Source organism: Mastigoproctus giganteus, chromosome 8, assembly GCF_048544385.1.
Source record: "Mastigoproctus giganteus isolate SK-2022 chromosome 8, ASM4854438v1, whole genome shotgun sequence".
NCBI lineage: Eukaryota > Metazoa > Arthropoda > Arachnida > Uropygi > Thelyphonidae > Mastigoproctus > Mastigoproctus giganteus.
In genome coordinates, this window is record NC_143582.1 from 197998040 (window position 1) to 198017106 (window position 19067).

A 19067-nucleotide genomic window follows, 5' to 3' on the forward strand; every position below is an offset into this window, starting at 1 on the left:
CACGTACCAGGAATACTTGTAATATTTCTCTTCTACACCTGCATCACGCAGCGCCTAATCACATTTCTTCGGCTGGTGTGTTCCAACCCAAGTTTGTCCATTTATCTTCGCTTTATGCTACATGTTGGACTCCTTGATCGAGAGCAGCGCGTGGATAATAAACACGATGTGTTGTCCTCCCTCCACCAAGGAATGTGAGCCGAAGGAAGCGAAATAAAATATGTAAAATTTATGGGCGAATCAGTGTCAAACATAACTGCAGTGAGTTGGAGGGTGCCTTTCGTTGCTTTTGGGGGACCAAACTTGCTTTTACGAACGAATGAACCAATGCTTTTTATACTAAACAAGATTCTGTTGAGATATTTTTTCTGCTATCCCGTTTCGAAATTCCTGTTAGGAATTTCGAAACGGAATAGCAGACAAAGGAATTTGGGCCATTATGTGCTGGAAATGGGCCATTATGTGTTGGAAATAGGCCATCCTTGGGACGAGAAGTCAGCAACGATAAACAAGAATACAGTATAGAAGATTTTAATAATCAGATTATGTGCTACTGCTATGGAACCTTTTATTTTAAATAAAATTCCTGTGAAATGTTATATTAAGATAAAATACTTTGTGAAAATAAAATAAGAGCAAGAAATAATCAGTGACTATTCACTGTTTATTGCCTATTTTATAGATATAAATTAGAATAGGCGCCTGCCTAAATTTCTGTTCACTCGTACTGCGCATGTTTCATGGCGCCATCTAGCAGAATTTGCGCAAATAAAGCTTCATATATTTGGAAGTTTATTTATTATTTATTTATTTATTCAGTTGGGGATCATAATCTCACCCCTGGACAGCAAAGCACTAGCGGGGTTTCATTAGTTTCAAATCAGCAATTACAATAATAATTATAAGACTCAAGATTAATTAGTGTATAACAACAATAAAATAGGAGATTTATGAAGTTAAGCGAATAAACAAAATACAAATAAATGTATAACAACAAGAGTAAATTAGATCAAATTAATTTTATAAAAATGAACAGAAACTGATCAATGCATTATATTGTATTATAATCCCCAGGGGCTGACATCTGGGCTTGGTATACCCAGGGTCCTGAGCTGGATGTTATCATTCTTCTTCTCTTTCTTCATGATTCCCTTCTACTTCTCTGTCTCTCAGTCTCAGTAACTCAATTGTTTTTTGGCTGGTGCAGCATAAGCCTCAGGCTTCCTTGCACCATATGACTAATAATAATAATAATAATAATAATAACTGTATAAACACTACGATATCCTTTAAATGTCCTATCACATTTAAAAATCTTGATCAAAGTGAAATTAAAAGATGTAAATGAATACGCCGCTTTTGATTTCACAATCATGGTTTCTATAACTCCTTGTTTGATAAATTATTGATCTAAGATTTCTAATTACACTGCATATTTAAGTTGAATTCCACAGAATATTTTAAAGGCAGAAAAACAGTGAAAAGGTTAATAGAAAAATTAAAATTGATATATATAATTTATTATATAAATACATTTCTACGAATTAAATTTCAATGAATATTAAGTAGTGCATGAATTATGTATATACAATATTTTATTAGATATTTTCTACTAAGAATAAAGATGGAAGATTTCGAAAAAGACGATATTTCAACAGTTTGTATTTGAAATGAATGAAAAGTAAAATAATTACGCCCAACGTGGGGCTCGAACCCACGACCCCGAGATTAAGAGTCTCGTGCTCTACCGACTGAGCTAGCCGGGCACAATTTTGGTTACTTTTCTCTTGATAGAATGATTAAGAACCGGTGTGGGCAACCTTTATAAATGGCGGGCCAAATAAAAAAGCCAATTTTTTTTTTTAGCTTTCCACGATTTTTTTAGAGTACCTTTAGGATTATTAAAATCGTGTACATTGAAAAAAAAAAAATGTCATAAACAATTTTATGCCATTTATTATAATATTTATACATACACGTACATATAATTAATTTTATTAATAAGAAACACGAAATACAAATTCAAGATAAAATTACAAAAATACAATTACAGTAGTGTACAAGTTAGTTTACACTACACATAACAAGTTGGTAGCATTTGGAATTATATGTCGGTGACTGGAGTTATAACATTTTTCGCATTCCTTTCTATAATGAAGCTGTTTATAAAGAAATGATGGCAAATTTAGGTGTAAATTATTATTTTGTGATTGTAGACACACCTTTAAACGAATTGCATCTGTGAGGTATCATTAAGCTTTATGCTGTTTAAACTTTGACGAATTATATCGTTCATGGTATTCATGTTCTATTAATATTTTTGCAAAAATGCTTCGTTGTCACCTAGTTGCTTATGAGGATTGTAATAGATATAAGCCGAGGACAAAATAGAAGATTCTTCTTTAGTCTCTTATTTATCTGAACGAGTGGTCCATCTGGTAGTGTGTAAAATTCAAATTACAACTGTTCGTGGATGATCTCAAACTTTATAAGGTTATGACTTCATTCTCTCACAGTGCAGAACCTCACTGCACAAAGAAGAACGACACATTTATAAACAACACAATGGTAAAATTAAGATTGCTGGGACCCTAGTTCAACATTAATTGCATTGTTCTGCGATTGGCCTTGCTGACCATAGAATGTGCTCAATTTGCAGACAAAATACCACCGATTCTATTCATATCAATAATGTATATCGAGGTGATCATGAAGATCCTTTAATTAGATAATAATAAAAATAATGAATATACTATTTTTACTAGAGGTCTCTTCACAGAATTACAACTACACGTGAAGGAACATTTAACGTATAAGAAGAAGAAATTGCTAGCAGGCTTATTTTTCTTGGATATGGTCTAAGTATTAGCTTGAGTCTTGGAGTTCGGTAATTAATTTTATATTTACCAGTGCTGCTCCTTCTTGTCTTCTTATTTGACTTCTTCTCTGCACACCAGGGAAATTTGTGGCAATCAAGACCTCACTAAGACCCGCCATTCTAACAGACAAATTACTGTTCCTTAAGTGCTTCAACCAATCAGGTGATGAAGGCCACTAAATAAAAGACTGAACGAAAGCAATAAAAAGCGATAACCTCATCAAACCATGCCTTTATTGATTCCATCATAAAGAGAGCAGTAAACGAAAAGAAAATTAATTCCCACAAGCAGTAAGACAATTAAGGTGTTCTCTTCGTAATCACTGCACTCGGTGTGCACCAATTTGGACAATGATTTTCAAATAAAATCATTCAACGCCTTAAAACTTGAAGAGAAGGTACACGAAGGTCACCAAATCATGACTTTCCTTTATACTGAATTTTAGTTTGAATGTTAATGTTTTTATTGGATGGTGTAAGAGAAAAAGTAAAACTTCCTTGTTTTCCTTAATCAAAAATATGTTCTGTTAAATTTTATGTCCAACTTCTCACGCTGTAATATACCTTTATAAATATGAATGTAGTACTCACGTAAAAAATAGTACGTTTTGTCAAATTTACGAATTATCTGAAATTTCGATTATCCGGACAAATTTACTTTTCACTCACTCTGAATAATCGGAGGTCTACTGGATTTTCTAAATATATCTCTCTAAATACAAGTTTAGGTGATGAATTAAGTGAATCAAACTGATTATGTGTTAAAAATAATAAAAACACATTTTTTTCAGTTGAGAAAATGTTATCTGACGGAAATGGATTCAACTGGAGAAATTCGACTGCAATAATTGACCACAATATTTATTGAAGAAAGCTTTAAACTTTGAATGTATTTTTAACCACAATTTGATAACTAATGAATGTCATTTTCCTTGAAAACATTACTCCTAGATCAAAAGGATTGATCCTTCTATAGGAAGACAGACCAGACCAGGGAGGCTATTTGTCTCGATCCTGTCAGTACGCTGCACCATAAGAATAACTCTACGAAGAATGCAATACAGCACAGGCTGTTGAAGGAGGTTTAATGGTGAGTGGCTTGTTTTAGCCTTGGTGTCCTGATCGTTGCGCAACAGGTACACCTGGAAACGTTCCATGTTTATCTCCATGAACAGTGGTGCTTTCAAGATGACAGTGCAACCATTAACGCATCAAACGTGAAAGTCATTGGAAGAGCACGAAGATGACTTCCACTATCTCCCTGGCCAGTCCATTTCTCGGGATCCAGTTCCATTGAGCATCAATGGGATGAACACTAAATGCGTCTTCTTCAGTACAATCTTCAGTCAATCTAGGAACTGAGGACAGCTTTGATACAAGAATGAACCAATATTCCTCATGTCACTTTTCAACACCTTATTGATTTCATGCCACAAAGTGTGGGAGCAGTAATTTGGGCAACAGCTGTGCATCACGCTCTTATCTAATGGTCCTAATAATGTAGCCAAGTATTTATTTATACGACAGCATCTACGTTTATGACTGAGATTTTTCTTTTATCGAGAAATCACTGTAAATGTGATTTCTCGATAAAATAAAACTGGACTGATTGCTGGCCGAGACCTCAGTCCAGTGCAGTTTCAATCAATGTTAGAACATTCCTTGTATTCAAAATGATCTTGCATAAATGAAGATTCCGATACTGCGTGTCAACGGATTGGCATAAAAGAAGTTTTTTTTATTGTCTTTCTTTTATTTTATTAATTTTTAACGAGTTTTCCATTGAAAGTTATTTTTTAAATATGAAATTGATGCCTTTGTGCAAATGATTAACTGGTGACATTGTAAATGAGGATATTATAAGCGTAAAAATTGAACTAGTAGTGTAATGGATAGAAGAGTTTAAGATGTGTTTTTATTACTTCCAGTATACGTGATCAAATCCAGAAGTCAGCAGTTTTTTTCTAACTCTTCCATGACATAATGAGATATAAATAAATAATTATGTCACTGGAAGGGAATTTACTGTTTTTAATAATGTGAAACTGGAATCTTATTTCTGACGCTTATAACCAACCCCTAAGGCATTCTACGATCCACTTGGGTCACAAATGTCGACTAATCGATCACAGAAGTGTACTTTGTCTCAGTACTAACACTTAACCTTTACGAATTCTTTAAATAAATCCTGTTTCATTTAAGGGACAGTTCACAATTCTTTAGAAAATTTAATTTAGTTTTACGTATTACTAGCACAACATTTCAATCTTTTAAGTTAAATAAAAGTCATTTTACAAAAGGGATTCCTTCATTTTATCTCACTAAGATAGCCCAAAGGCGCCAGTTTATCTAATTGTGCAGAGGACTGGATCGGTAAAATGCATCGAAGGAAGACATCATCACCATGGTAATTGCACCTAGTGATGAATGACATTATTAAAACTAATGGTACTTTATTTTCTCACTTTCTGAGCATGATAAATTTCCTTACTTGAAGCGACACAAAAGATTGGTTATTGATTTCTAAGAACATTTAAAATGTAACTCGTGCAAAGCATAAAAAAAAACAGAGAAAAATCCAGAATCAAAGTGATTTTTAACTAAAAAAATGTTAGGACTTCTCAGAAAAGAAAGTGTATTGCTGCATCCACTAGATGCCCACCCAACATATTACTCCTGAGGTTGAAAAACTGAAAATTTGATTTTATTGAAAGGTAATTTATATGTGCGCTGGTAAATGCTGGAGTTCTTATTCTGAAAAAAGTCTTTCCTCGTTGGTCTTTGTTGGATCAACAAAGACCAACGAAGACAGATGATGATGGTTAAAAGATAGCACAAGGAGAGTAGTCATAAATGGATATACAGTACCTCAGGGTACACCTGTGTAAAAAGTGGATTCACTCGGAAATCAGTATTGGGGACAATTCTGTTTTTTTTTTTTTTATTTTCTTAATGACATTGACGAGGAAATGCAAGGAAAGTTAGCAACGTTTACCCATGAGTTAAAGGTGCGAAGGGTGGTTAACGACCAGAACCAGGAAATTTTGCTTCAAAATGAAAGATCGGTTGCGTACATGATCTGTGCAATGGTAGATGAAGTTTAATAATCTGAATGTAATGTTTTGCACTTAGGGAACAGAAATACATGAATTACTTACAAACTAGAGGGGGGAGGCAATGGAGTTAAAAGTGGTCCTTACTTACGAAGGCACATGGCATCTTGTCTATGATAAGTAGGACCTTCGCAAGTAGGAAAAAGGGTCTCGTTATCCTTTTGTGTAAGATGATGGTGAGGCCGCATTTAAATTATTTGGTTGAGGTCTGCAAGCCACACTTGAAGAAAGACATTTTTAGAAAGAATTCAGAGATGGACAATCAGATTGGTGAGGAATGATAATCAATGTCGATATGAAGAACGGCTTAGAAGGAGCGGAATACAAAGTAAGAACTTCAGCAACTCCTGCGATTTAGGGCAAACGTTCTAAATCGCAGGCGTTGACAATCTGTCAGATTGTCAGAACTTCCTCCTGTTCTGTGTCGTCTTTTTGCACTTTCTTATTTCAAAATGTTTTTACTTCTGCTTGGAAATTTGCTCATATCCAGTCGGTTCCTAAAAAGGGTGACAGATCCTTTCCATCCAATTATTGTCCCATTGCAATCACTTCTATTCTTTCAAAAGTAATGGAGAAATCAACTAACAGACAACTCTTAAACTACTTAGAAACTTTCCATCTTATCAACGATTGCCAGAATGGATTCATTGATCTACTGGTGATATTCTGGCTTATGTTACCCATTTATGAACAAATTCAATGGAAAAGTTTGGTGAAACTCAGCACTTGACCTTGAGATTTCAAAGGCGTTTAGTATAAAGGTCTTCGAAATAAGTTTCCATCTTATAATTTCCGACTGTTTTTTTTTGCGATTGTGTATCCAGTTTTCTCTCTGGCCGCTCACTGGGGGTGATAGTAGATGGCTCTCTGTCTTCTAACTTCTCCATTAATGCCAGTGTTCCCCAAGGTTTAGTTCTTTCTCCCACTCTTTTCCCTATTGTATATTAATAACCTTCTTCCATTTACTGGAAATCCTACCACTGCTTTGCTGATGATAGCACGTTGCATTCCACCTTCCAGTTTGAGAAACCTTGCCCTTCTCAATCAGTTTCAACTTCTCGAATATTCGCTACCAATTCCTTAAATGCCGATCTCCAGGTATTTCTCCAGTGTGGCAAAGATAATTTAGTTGATTTCAGTCCTTCTAAAACTCAGTCCCATCTTATATCTCGCAAAAAAAGATTCTTCTGCTTCTATGCTTATCTTTAGCGACACTCCGATTTCTAGGCAAGATGATATCTCTTTTGGAGATTATCCTGACTTCTAATCTCACTTGGCACAAGCACATTACAAATATTTCTTCCTCAGCATCTAAAAAACTTGGTTTTCTCTTTTTCTCTTGGCGTTACTTTTCTTCCAAACAGCTGTTCAATCTGTACAAATCGAAAATCCGCCATACCATGGAATATTGTTCCCACATCTGGGGTGGTGCCCCAAAAACCTCTCTTAGGCTTCTTGATTCCATTCAGAAAATGGCAGTTAGGTCAATTAATGACTCATCTCTAAAAGTCTCTCCGCTCTCTGTCTCATAGACGTTCTGTTTTTGTAGATACTTCCATGGGCACTGAACTGGCTTATATAATTCCTGATCGCTCTTCCAAAGCAGTCTGAACACGTGCCGCAATCAGTCAACGTCCTTTTACTGGCCAGCTTCAAACTTACAGAATCAACTTTTCTTCTTATTCATTTATTGCTTCAACTTCTGGAACAAACTTTCTTCATAAGTATTTCCTGAAATTGCAATCTACAGAAGTTCAAGTCTAATGTCAACAATATCTTCTATCATGTCAGTTCGCTAAGCTTAGTGTCCTCATCCTACCAAACAATCAGAAAATCTTACATCCTCCTCAATCTTCGCTATAAATGATTCACAAAACGATCGGGATAATCTTCATTCAGATCTTGTAAACTTAACGTTCATCATCATCAGATTTCCAACACGAGAGAAACAGCAATCGCCCTCCTTTGTAAGCAAAATATACTAATAGAATACAACAAAAAAATTTAGTTCATCTCTAAATATGGGATTAAACATTTATGATAAAAAGGGTGTACATCTTTTTCAAATACTCTTTTTCAAATAAAAATGAGCATCTCTTAATGCATATAAAAATCCATTTCAAAATTAAACCAAATACGTGCATTATTCTTTGTATTACTAACTTCAGTTCTTTTGAAAGTTCAACAGAAATTCAAGATTTACAATTATTTCAGGCAGGGCCTAATTAGTGATTTAAAAAAGACAACAGTAATATCAGTACTTTGAGTCAATTATGGGCCGAAACCGGAAGAGAAAATCTGCGTGCTTATTTTATTTTATTTTTCTCCTTCCAATTTCTGTGCTGGTGCACGAAGCTAAATTGCGTGAATGCGTAGTCCTTGTATTAAAATGAACACAGCACTAACAAAGTCCTCTGAAACTTGAAACTCCTGAAATCGAATCGATCTAAAGGTCATTTACCGGAAATAAAATGGCTTTTTTGTGGTTGAAAGTAGTTTCGTGGCTGACTTCCAAAAGCAAGATTAAATAATTATGGGCAGTCTATTTTAATGTTCTCTATGCACACAGAACACACTTTGCCTTCACAACGAGTTGCACTAGTATTGCACTATTTTGAGATTCACTCTCTTTCGATTTGTATTCATGTACGACAAGAACTCTTTGATAGTGATTTCTCTTCTTGGGCTTTCACCTGTCTTACCCTATCTGTGGTTTTGTTACATAAACATACACTTAAAATACTCATATACATCAGAATTTCGCGATAGCCTGTAACTATTCCACATTTGCTCGATTTAGACTTTTCTAGTTGTGTTTTTCATTTTGCTACTATTCAAAGCCGGTCCTTAGGAAGGAGGCCATGGTGGATGCAATGCACAGGACTCAAACGGACCTCAAATTCCAACGGAGGTGCTCCGTCCAGGGAAGAAAATCCAAATCTCAAGTTGCTGAATTCGTGGAGAAAATTAAACAGCTCATCCTCAATGACCACTGCATAACAATTAAACAGATGCTGAGACTGGGATAAACTATGTATCAGTAGAGAATATAATCACAATGATTTAAATAAGGTCTCAGCACGATGGATTCCCTGCTTACTCACATGTTTTCAGAAAGATCAATGGCAGACCTGCTGTGAGTTGATCGCTATGTGTGACAGCGATTCTGGTCTGCTTTTTACCCGACTATGGATGACTCGTGGATATATCACTTTGACCCAGAAACAAAACAAGTTTCAAAACAATGGAAACATCCATCATTACCAACTTCCAAAATGGTCAGAGTGCAAACATCTTCAGGGAAGGTGTTAGTGTCAATTTCTTGGGACGGGCATTCTTTTCACGTATTACGTGGAGAAAGGTACCACCATCATTGCTACAGCAACTTACGGAAAGTATTCAAAGTATTTTATTATTTTCTGCGGGCTCCAGGGTTTCCCCTATCCGCCGCTGAAGAGTAACTGTACATTATTTACAATTTGTGGTTTTACAAAACATCTTGATCCAGCATCTTCACAGGAATGATTACAAACATACTGTATAACCTTAACACTTGCAACTAAGTTATTACAATTTGTTGAAGGCACCAATTTCTATATTAACCTTCACAACTTATACAACTATACAGATAGTTAGGACCTACCAGTTCGGTTACAATGAGGTCCGATATGTATCTTACAATTTATACAATTTATGATTTACAATTTATACAATGTAAGATTTACAATTTATGTACCTTTTTACAAGCCGAAGTCCCAGGACACCGTCCACCCAACAGTGATCCTGGCACATCGACTTATATATTCTGAACGCTAATATTGCCTTCCGGCAATAAATACAAATAAATTTCCTCATCAGAGGTCTTGTAACAATACGATTAATACAAATGAGGCAACTATATACAGTGGTAGTACACTTATTACATTACATAAATATTCTCAGCCGGCAAGTCCTTTCCTTCTGCGGAAAGCCTTGTCTGCAAAGTTAGCCAGTGCCTCATAACTTTCTTTACATTCTAAAAACTTGGTGAAGTTATTTACATCGTAAACTTCGGTCAATGCCTGAAGTTCAAATCGAATGTCTACATAATATCGACATTCTAAGATTACACGTTGGACTGTGTCCTCTGAGCCACATTTACAAAGAGGAGACTCAGCCAAACCCAGAGTAAATAACTTTGAGTTCAGGCTGCCATGCCCGGATAGAAGGAAAATTGGTGAAGACCCGGGTTAAACCAGGGCAATATTTTTTGTCAAATTCGGAAACTTGAGGTATAAAAAGGGTAGTAATTCTTCCAATGTTGGCATTAGTCCATTCGTTTTGCCATTCCTGGAGGAACTGGTTTCTTATTCTAGTGTTGTCTTCTTTCACTGGCACGTCCAGGTTAACAGAAAACCGGTTGAACTGTGCTTCTTAATGTACAATACTGAAAGTAATTGTACAGCACTTCGTATTTAATTGGTAGTTTGCCGTTGATTACCTGTAGTGCCGACGTTGAAATTGTGCGACAAGCTCTTGAAGTTGCAAGCAGGAAGAAGCGCTGGGCTTGAGTCAAGATTTTTTCCACCGTGACTCTGCGTATACTGGGGCCCCAAGCGCCCGCAGCATAACAGACAATAGGAATAAATATACATTTGTAGTACAGCTTGAGAGTGGAGGGTTTTAGACCCCAAGAACCTTTGGTAATTCTGATTATTTTGCCTGTCAAAGTCTTGATTTTGCTTAGTACGTATTTAGCATGGGTAATGAATTGAAGTTTGTTATCTAACATAATTCCTAGGTATTTGTACGAGTTAACTAATTTTATTGATTTTTCTTTAATCTTAATACATGGAGGTCTATTTGGGTCTAATTTTCCTTTGAGAAGAATTTGTTTTGTTTTGGGAACAGAAATAGTTACTTTATGTGTACTACACCACTCATCTAGGTCTGATAGGACTTCATTAGCACGGATTTCAAGTTGTAGTCTGGAGTTTCCAGAAACAAGGATAATTAAATCGTCTGCGTAAGCCATCTTAGTAGTGCAATTATGTTCGGTAGCCAGCCACCCATGAAGGACCACGTTCCAGCATACTGGTCCGAGAACTGTTCCCTGAGGGCAACCGCGAGTCACAGGTCTTGCAACAGAGCAGGATCCACTGGAGACCACAAGTGAGCGATTCTGGAAATAATCCGTGATGAGACGATAAATAGGCACGGAGACCACGGCCTCTCGGAACCTCTCCAGGACACTTTGCCACCAAACAGTGTCAAAGTCCCTTTGAAGTCCACAAGGAGACCGAGGACATACTTTTCATTGGAGGCTGAGACGTTATTAATAACTAGGTTAATGGAATCCACTGTAGACATCCCAGCAGTGAAGCCAAACTGATATTTGTAGTTTAGGTTTCTTTCTCTATAGTGCTTTTGGAATCTCGCTACAATCAACTGCTCAAGTATTTTTCCGAAGACCGGAAGTAGAGCAATTGGGCGGTATGAATTTGCCTGATTTGCTGTTTTGTTGGGATTCTTAATGAGTAATTTAAGATTTGCTTTTTTCCAAGGAGAGGGGAAGGATCCATATTGTAGGCAGGCATTAAAGAGGTTCATCATCAGTTGGGGACATGTGCTCCAGATTCTTTTAATTATGGTAACTTCTAATAGGTCCACTCCAGGGAATTTGCCATCACGCAAAGTCGCAACAGCAAGACCTACTTCGTGTCTGTCAAAATCATCTTCGTGGCTTTGGCCTATGTAGGAAAGATGTTCTAAACTAATGTCTGTTTGTACCGGACTTTCTGGTACAGTTTCATCCTGCATAATCAATTCATCCAAAATTGTTTCCATAGTCTCGGCCCATGTCAGAGTTTCAGAGTTATCGGGTCTAAGTACAGAGGAGAATATTTCCCCCGGATGAATTTTGTCTAGAGTCAGCTTGTAGATCAAGCACCAGGGCTCCTGGTCCATAGTTTGTTTAACTAAGCGTTCCCAAGCGGAGCGTTTTTCTTTGTAAATATTGTTGAAATATGTCCTTCTCGCGTTTTTGTATATTTCATTCAAGCGGTTTATCTCGTCTTCAGGTCTACCATCTCTCCTAGCTCTCTGAACATCTCGACTTGCGCTCTTTGTATGATTCCTTAGAGTAGAAAGGTTCTGGGACCACCAAGGAACCGATTTTTGTCTTCTCTGTTTCTTCTTAATCGTCTTGTCGCATATTTCTTTGATGATTGCCATCAATTCTTTTAGATGCTGGTCCAAAGTAAGGTCTGTCAGATTTGTCAGTTTTTCCTCCTTAAATTTTTCCTTAAGTAGTTTTTCAAAAGGATTCCAATTGATTGTCAAAGGTTATTACATTGTGGTCGCTTACCGACCAAGAGGAGTGAACAGTCCAATTTTCTATGCATCTCCCGAATGTTGCATTCGACAGAGTGACATCTATGTAAGACTGACCAGAAGGGGATGAATAAGTGGGCAAATGCCCAGGGGTGTTCCAGACAATCAATCCGTTAGTTATTATGAATTCCTCCAATAATTCACCTTTAATATTCGTTATGGGGCTGTTCCACATGGTGGAAGAAGCATTTGCGTCGGTCATTATAACTATCTTTTTGCCTGATAACCTAATTAAAGCTGTCTCAAGGAAGTTTAGATAAGGCTCAATTTGTTGAGAATGCTGTGAGCACTGCATGTAGATTGAGATGAAGAATATTTGTCCAAAACTGCCTTCCAAGCGTGCACATGCCGCATGCTCGGAACAGAGACCATTTACCCTCGTGAACTTACGGAAGCAATTAAAAGCGTCAATTAAGAAAAAACAACGCGAAATGTTTAGCAAAGGTGAGCTGTTGCTTTAGGACAACTCACCAGCCCACGCTGCTGAACGACTTGCTCGGAAGTTAGAACTTCATATCTTTCCACACCCGTTTTACCAAACCCCGACCTAAGAACGTTGTTCAATAAATTGACTCTTTGATGTCGTCTCTATCGATTTACGTTGAAGAAGAGACCATGCAAAATTCAATGAACACAAAGTACCATATTCAGAAGAATTCTTTTTATACTACAACTAGCCCACCAAAAGTCATGGGACATTTGAGACAAGTGTCACCATACTTCTGGTAGCTGGTGTGTGAATTATAAAAGTAAATTTACGATAGAAGGGTAAATACAATGATTTATTTAGCATAGAATAAATGTTTGATTAAAAATCTTGTAGTTGGCCACTTAATGGAGCTAACATACGTTTCTTTAACGAGATATTAAAATTGCAGTTGTCTCTGTAGGTCTAACACTGAAGTGTTTAATGGCAGTTTTTATTTTACAGCCATCCGGGGAAAACTATTTCGGAAGCTTTGATGGCACTGTCACAGAAACGATCCTTCTTGTCTTATGTTCTAAGAGTTGTGGCAAGTGATTCTTGGAGATAAGAAGCGGCATCCGCTAGGAGATGTTAACGGGACCCATTAATACCTTTTTTAGATGGCAATATTCTCATCCTTTGTTTTTATCGCAACCTATAAGCCTGGCGCACGTTGCTTTCTTGATAGCAGAACCCATTGATGGCTTGGTGAAGTTTCTGGATGGTCTGAACCTCCTACGGTGGATGGTAAAGTAAATGATAGATTTCTAAACGATGGAGAAAATAAAAAAATAGCCATTTTGTTTGCAGTGTACGACATTTGACGCGAAGAAGGCATTTGCTATTAAAATACCTTTTTGCTGCTCTTCTAGGAAATTGCTGAGCATCCACCAGTTGCGTGAATTTGTAATTTTGCCAAGACCGAATATTTATGCGTTAATACTCACTTTATGTTACTCAAGATTTCGCAATTCGTAAGGAAACTTTTACGATTATTTCCCAAGTGAATTACAGAGTTTTATCTTGCTTAATGTCTTTCCCCTTTTGAGTGAAAAAGATGGAAAAAGTATTTCAACGAAAGTCGTGGTATAATGTCACATTTTGTGAGCGTTTTCTCTTTCTTTCTTTTCATGTCCATTTATTGGCCAGTTCCATTTATCTGACTCGACTTCCTTCGAGAAATATTCAAAATAGTTCTGGGTTTTTGTGGTTCTGTTTGGATTATAAATAACTAATAATAAAATAATAAATATCACAGAAATATAAACAAATAAAGTAATTATTAAATAAATGATTCTCGAAATAAAAGTTTACTATTTTTCTAAAGGACACCGTGAGATCTACTAATTTTAATTTTCTCTTTTATTCTTAAATCATTTTATTTCCAAGAAATTAGAGATTAAGTCAATTTTTAGCCAAAATGTACAGACAAAGTTCCCCAATCTTTTCATAGAAATTTTCTAAACATAAATCAGTATATCACCAGTGAATATAAGGAATTCATCTTCCAATGATTAATGACACAACATTTATGGATAGTTGAAGAGATGGTAGTTGATGGATTTCTCCATTACTGTGGAAAGAGTAAAGGAATTGCAATAACCCTTTTCAATAACTGGCTGGATATAAACAAATTTTCGGCAGCTTTATGCTTCAGGTGGCAACTGTAGGGAGATGTGTAGGGTTATAAACGCACTCATGGAGACTAGTTTTAAACCCCACCCAGAATTTTATTATTAATCGACATCCCTTCCATTTTGTCCCTTATCTTTAAGCCAACTGTAAATGCAATGATAGGTAACTTCCTTTGTTTTGGGTAGTAACTTTTTAATCTATTAATCAATATTTGAATTTTAATCACCGATTACATCAACACATCATCGTAATTCACTAAAACGTCAAAGAAATTGCTGCGAACGGCAACAAGTAATGCTGAAGAGCTGCAGCAGCCATCATTATACCAGCAAAAATTAAAAAGCAAACTATGAAATAAAAATAAATAAATTAATTAAAAATACCGAAATGATAGGTATCATCCAATGAAGAGTAATCGAGATATTTCAATAATCGAATGATTGGTATTTACTGACTGCTAATCATTGGAATGACATAATCGAATGATATAATTCAATTATATCATTGAAATGATTATGTTTCCACAGGCGAATAAATTATCATAATCTGATGATTTTTCCACAGTCTAATGACTTTTTCGAATAACTTTTCCAGTTTAACAAATCATTCGAGTATGAGTATAATCGAAATAATCCAATAATTTGCGTCCACAATTGAGTCGCATTCCTGGGTGGAGGATCCAAAGCTCGAACTGATCTTTCCACAGCATCCCAAAGATGCTCCACAGGGTTCATGTCCGGTGAATGGGGAGGCCATTCCATGGTGGCAAAATCTGCGGAATGTTCTTCGAACCATGTTCTAGTCACCACGGCTCTGTAGGGAGGCGCATTGTCTTGTTGGAAGAGTAGATTGCCCTGTGGGTGCACTATGACCACGAGGGGATGAAGATGGTCTGCAAGGATGGACACGTAACCTGGACCGTTCAGAGATGCGTCTAGACGTACCAGACTTCCCAAAGTATGCCAATCGAACACGCCCCAGACCATTACCGACCGTTGTTCACATGACGAGTGCATAGCTTCGTGCTGTTTCCACCAGATACGCACCCTCCCGTCTGCTCGAAATAACTGGAAATGGGACTCATCGGACCAGGAGATACATCTGCATCCTTACAAGGTCCAGTGCCGATGTTCTTTCGCCCAGTTGAGGCGAAGAGTCATATGTCGTGTTACATGACTTTTCCGCCACTAGAGTCCCATCGCTAACATCACGAAAGTTGCGATGTTAGCAATGGGATTCTAGTGGGTGGGCGGCTCTCATAACCTATTGCGGCTAATGATCATCTGATGGTCTTGGTGGAGATGTTCTTGACGCCTCCCTCGTTGAAGTAGGCGGTGATTTGTGCCACTGTAGCTCTTCGGTTGGTTGAAACAATGCGAGACAGATGGCCATTTTCATCCACCACCTTTCTTCTCCCGCAGCGCTGTCCACAGTGAGTTATTCCGAAAATGGCGTATTCCCGATACACTCTTGATACTGTCGAACGGGGACAGCGCAATTTCTGTACGACCTCCGGGATAGAGTGATCCATGCGTTGGGCACCCACTATCATCTCTCTTTCACAGTCGGTTAACTCACGACGTTTATCCATAATGAATGCAGTGATGCAGTGTACCTATATACCTGCCAAGCGATGGGTTTGTCCACTACCGAGAGGGGGTGACAGCGTCGAGTTGCACAGGAACCAGGTGTCCCATAAATTGTGTCCTTTCAGTGTACGTACCGCATCAATATGATGCTCTCCAACATGCGCACTCTAAGTTGTATAAATCCACCCTTAATGACTTTTCAATCAGAGCTGCAGTTATCCGATCTCACCCGGAAGGACTCTGATTTTCCCCTGAGTTATCCTCGGTTTTTCAGCCCTCACAACTGCAAATCATGCTGCAATTGCACACATTTTGTTCAGACATAATACACACTTCTGAATTAATGTATTACAATGCAGACATGGCCTCAGATACTGATATTTTGATCAGTTGATGCCACCGTTGTTATTATTTAAATAGGTAAATAATAAGAGTAATAACATCAACATTATTTACATAGATAAATATTAACAAGATCCACATACGGTGCGAATACTAGGTCAACACATGCAGAAGACCGTGCTTGCGTGGGTGGGCCGGTCCCTGCTCATTTATTTTATAATTTTAATTTAATTCGGTACTTCCATTTTTAATTTTATTCTTGTGGCATTTGGCGCCTCTTTGCAGTTCAAAAAATTCCCTTCGACGTGGTATAATAGCGCTTAATTTTGAAAATAATTACAAAATGATTAAAAATTTAATATTAATTATTGGTGTAATTAATTACATCGATATATGCAAAGAAAGAAAATCAGTTGTAGAGTTTCCATAGAGTGCTACTTCCTGAGATGAAGTTCAGAGTTCACACGTAACAGACTTTGGCAAATTCGGTAATTGCAAGTAAATTCGCTGGAATCTTGATGTAAAGGGATGATCTTAAATTGAATAAATAAATATATTTAAAAGATAAGAACACCAAGCCTTTAATTGTGTTAATAATAAATGTGCTTTGTTAATAAACCACTTTATTTGTGACATAATTAATGTATTAACAAGCAGACATTGGGAATTGTAGAGAAATTGAAATTCGTAGTACTACTGTTGCGGATAATTGCGTACACAGAGTGAAATGGAGACAAAATAAATAATGACAACTTTAATATTAATTGGAAAATTAGATACATACAAAACTTTTCAGTTAGTTTGTTAACCTTCATCAGTCAATCTGACAGTTAAGAGTGTGGAACATGAAGGCGTGTACTGCATATGAACTGCGTGATGTGATGGTTAATTGTTGGATGTTGAAGGTTGTGACGCATGTGAACGTTGCCAACGTTTGCGTTTGTCATTCATCAAAATGGTTGCTTCCATGATAGGGTGGACACGACATCCACTGCTCCTGTTGACTGAGGTATTAGACCATGTGATGTTCAACGACTCTAACCAGGCGCGTCCGGTACTGGCGGGACCTATCTACAATGAAGACATCGCGGTGTGGGTCAATGTAGTGGTGGGTTGACCAGACGTGTTCGGCAATGGCCGAGTGTTCTATTTCCGCTAAGCGAATGGCTCTTTCTTGTTCCGAAAGACGTTTCCCGAGCCGTCTTCCAGTTTCCCCAATGTAGCAGCTAGTGCAGTCACGGTAACAGATGAGGGATCGTAACTTTCTGCCTGGGAGTTGTACGCATTTTATCCCATGTGATTTTAGAACCCTAGAAACCTGTTGTGATAGGTTTGGATAGTATGGGATAAAGGCGCTCGCGGTTGAGTCATTACCTTGGATGTTCCTGTTAGACGCTATGTGGTGAAATTTGTTGGTAAATGGCCCTGTAGTACTGGATTCCACCACGATAAATAAGTACTGTACTGTTTTATCCAGAAAGTTTAATAAACGATAAATGACATGTAGCTTTCGGAGTTAAATGGACCCCTTCATTGGCAATTCTAAGAGGATAAAGACGTTAGAGACAAAATTTTTAACGAATACAGAGTTGTGCGTGCATGAGATTAAACATTCAACTACTTAGGTTGCTGCTCATTGTTGTTGCACGGACGTGTGTGGATTTGCTGCCAGCGTTTATCCAGTTTCAAGATAGTTGTCTCTAAGATAGGGTGTAGCCTTGTGCCCTTGCAGCGATTCATAGTTCTTGAATTGCACGAGATGTTAAGCGACTCTAGCCAGAGACGGTGGCGAAAGTGTCGGGATTGGTCCATCACTTTGTAATCACGCTTGGGGTTAAGGTCATGATGTGTCGACCAGAAGTGTTCCGCGATTGCGGACTGGTCAGTCTCGCTAAGGCGGATTGACCTATCGTGCTCTGCAAGGCGTTCTTAGAGATGTCTGGAGCTCTCCCCTATGTAGCAGCTGCCACAATCTTTGCAAGTTATGCGGTATAACACCCCGCTGCTCAAAAGAGGACGACCGGAGTCTTCACGTTAGAAACCAGAGAACGCAAGCTTCTACTGCGTAGCTGCACGCTTTTTATGCGGTATTCCCGGAGGATTTTTGAAATCTGGCTCGACATTCCCGGATAGTAGGGAATGTAGGCGGTAGGTACATTGTCATGAGGAAGCGCGAGCTCATGCGCTTGCAATAAGCACTTGTCTCAAATGTGGCTTGGATAACCTCAATTGACGCTGCCTGATAAGCATATAGGTTGAGGACTGTCTTCTGTGGTCAGTGATGTTCTGCTCGGTAGATTTGAGTCATTCTCCAGAAGCTTCTTAGCGCAGTTTATGGCCTGTTGGACTGGGATCGATGTAAACAGGGACACTATATCGAATGACACCATAATCTCGCTGTCAGAGATTGAGAGCTCTTTAATACGGTGAATGAACTCGCCGCTGTTAGTGACAGTGTGGCGGTATTTCCCACAAGAGGTGTAAGAAGTCGTGCAATATACTTAGATAGTTCATATGTAGGCGCATTGCAGCAGGACACAATGGACCAGAGGGGAACGCCTGGCTTATGAACCTTAGGTAGGCCATAAAACTGAGGCAGTTGGCAGCCGTGGCATGCAGAAGCCACCGAAGCGAAGAAGAAATTTTCCATGATTTAAACCATGCATGCACTA

General features: G+C 37.8%; 1 non-coding gene across 1 annotated transcript; it reads right to left on the minus strand.

Moving 5' to 3' along the window:
• Window positions 1-1693: 1693 nt before the first annotated feature.
• TRNAK-CUU (transfer RNA lysine (anticodon CUU)) lies at window positions 1694-1766 on the minus strand. Its single transcript has one exon. It is a non-coding gene; the product is annotated as a tRNA-Lys (tRNA).
• Between the last annotated feature and the right edge of the window lie 17301 nt (window positions 1767-19067).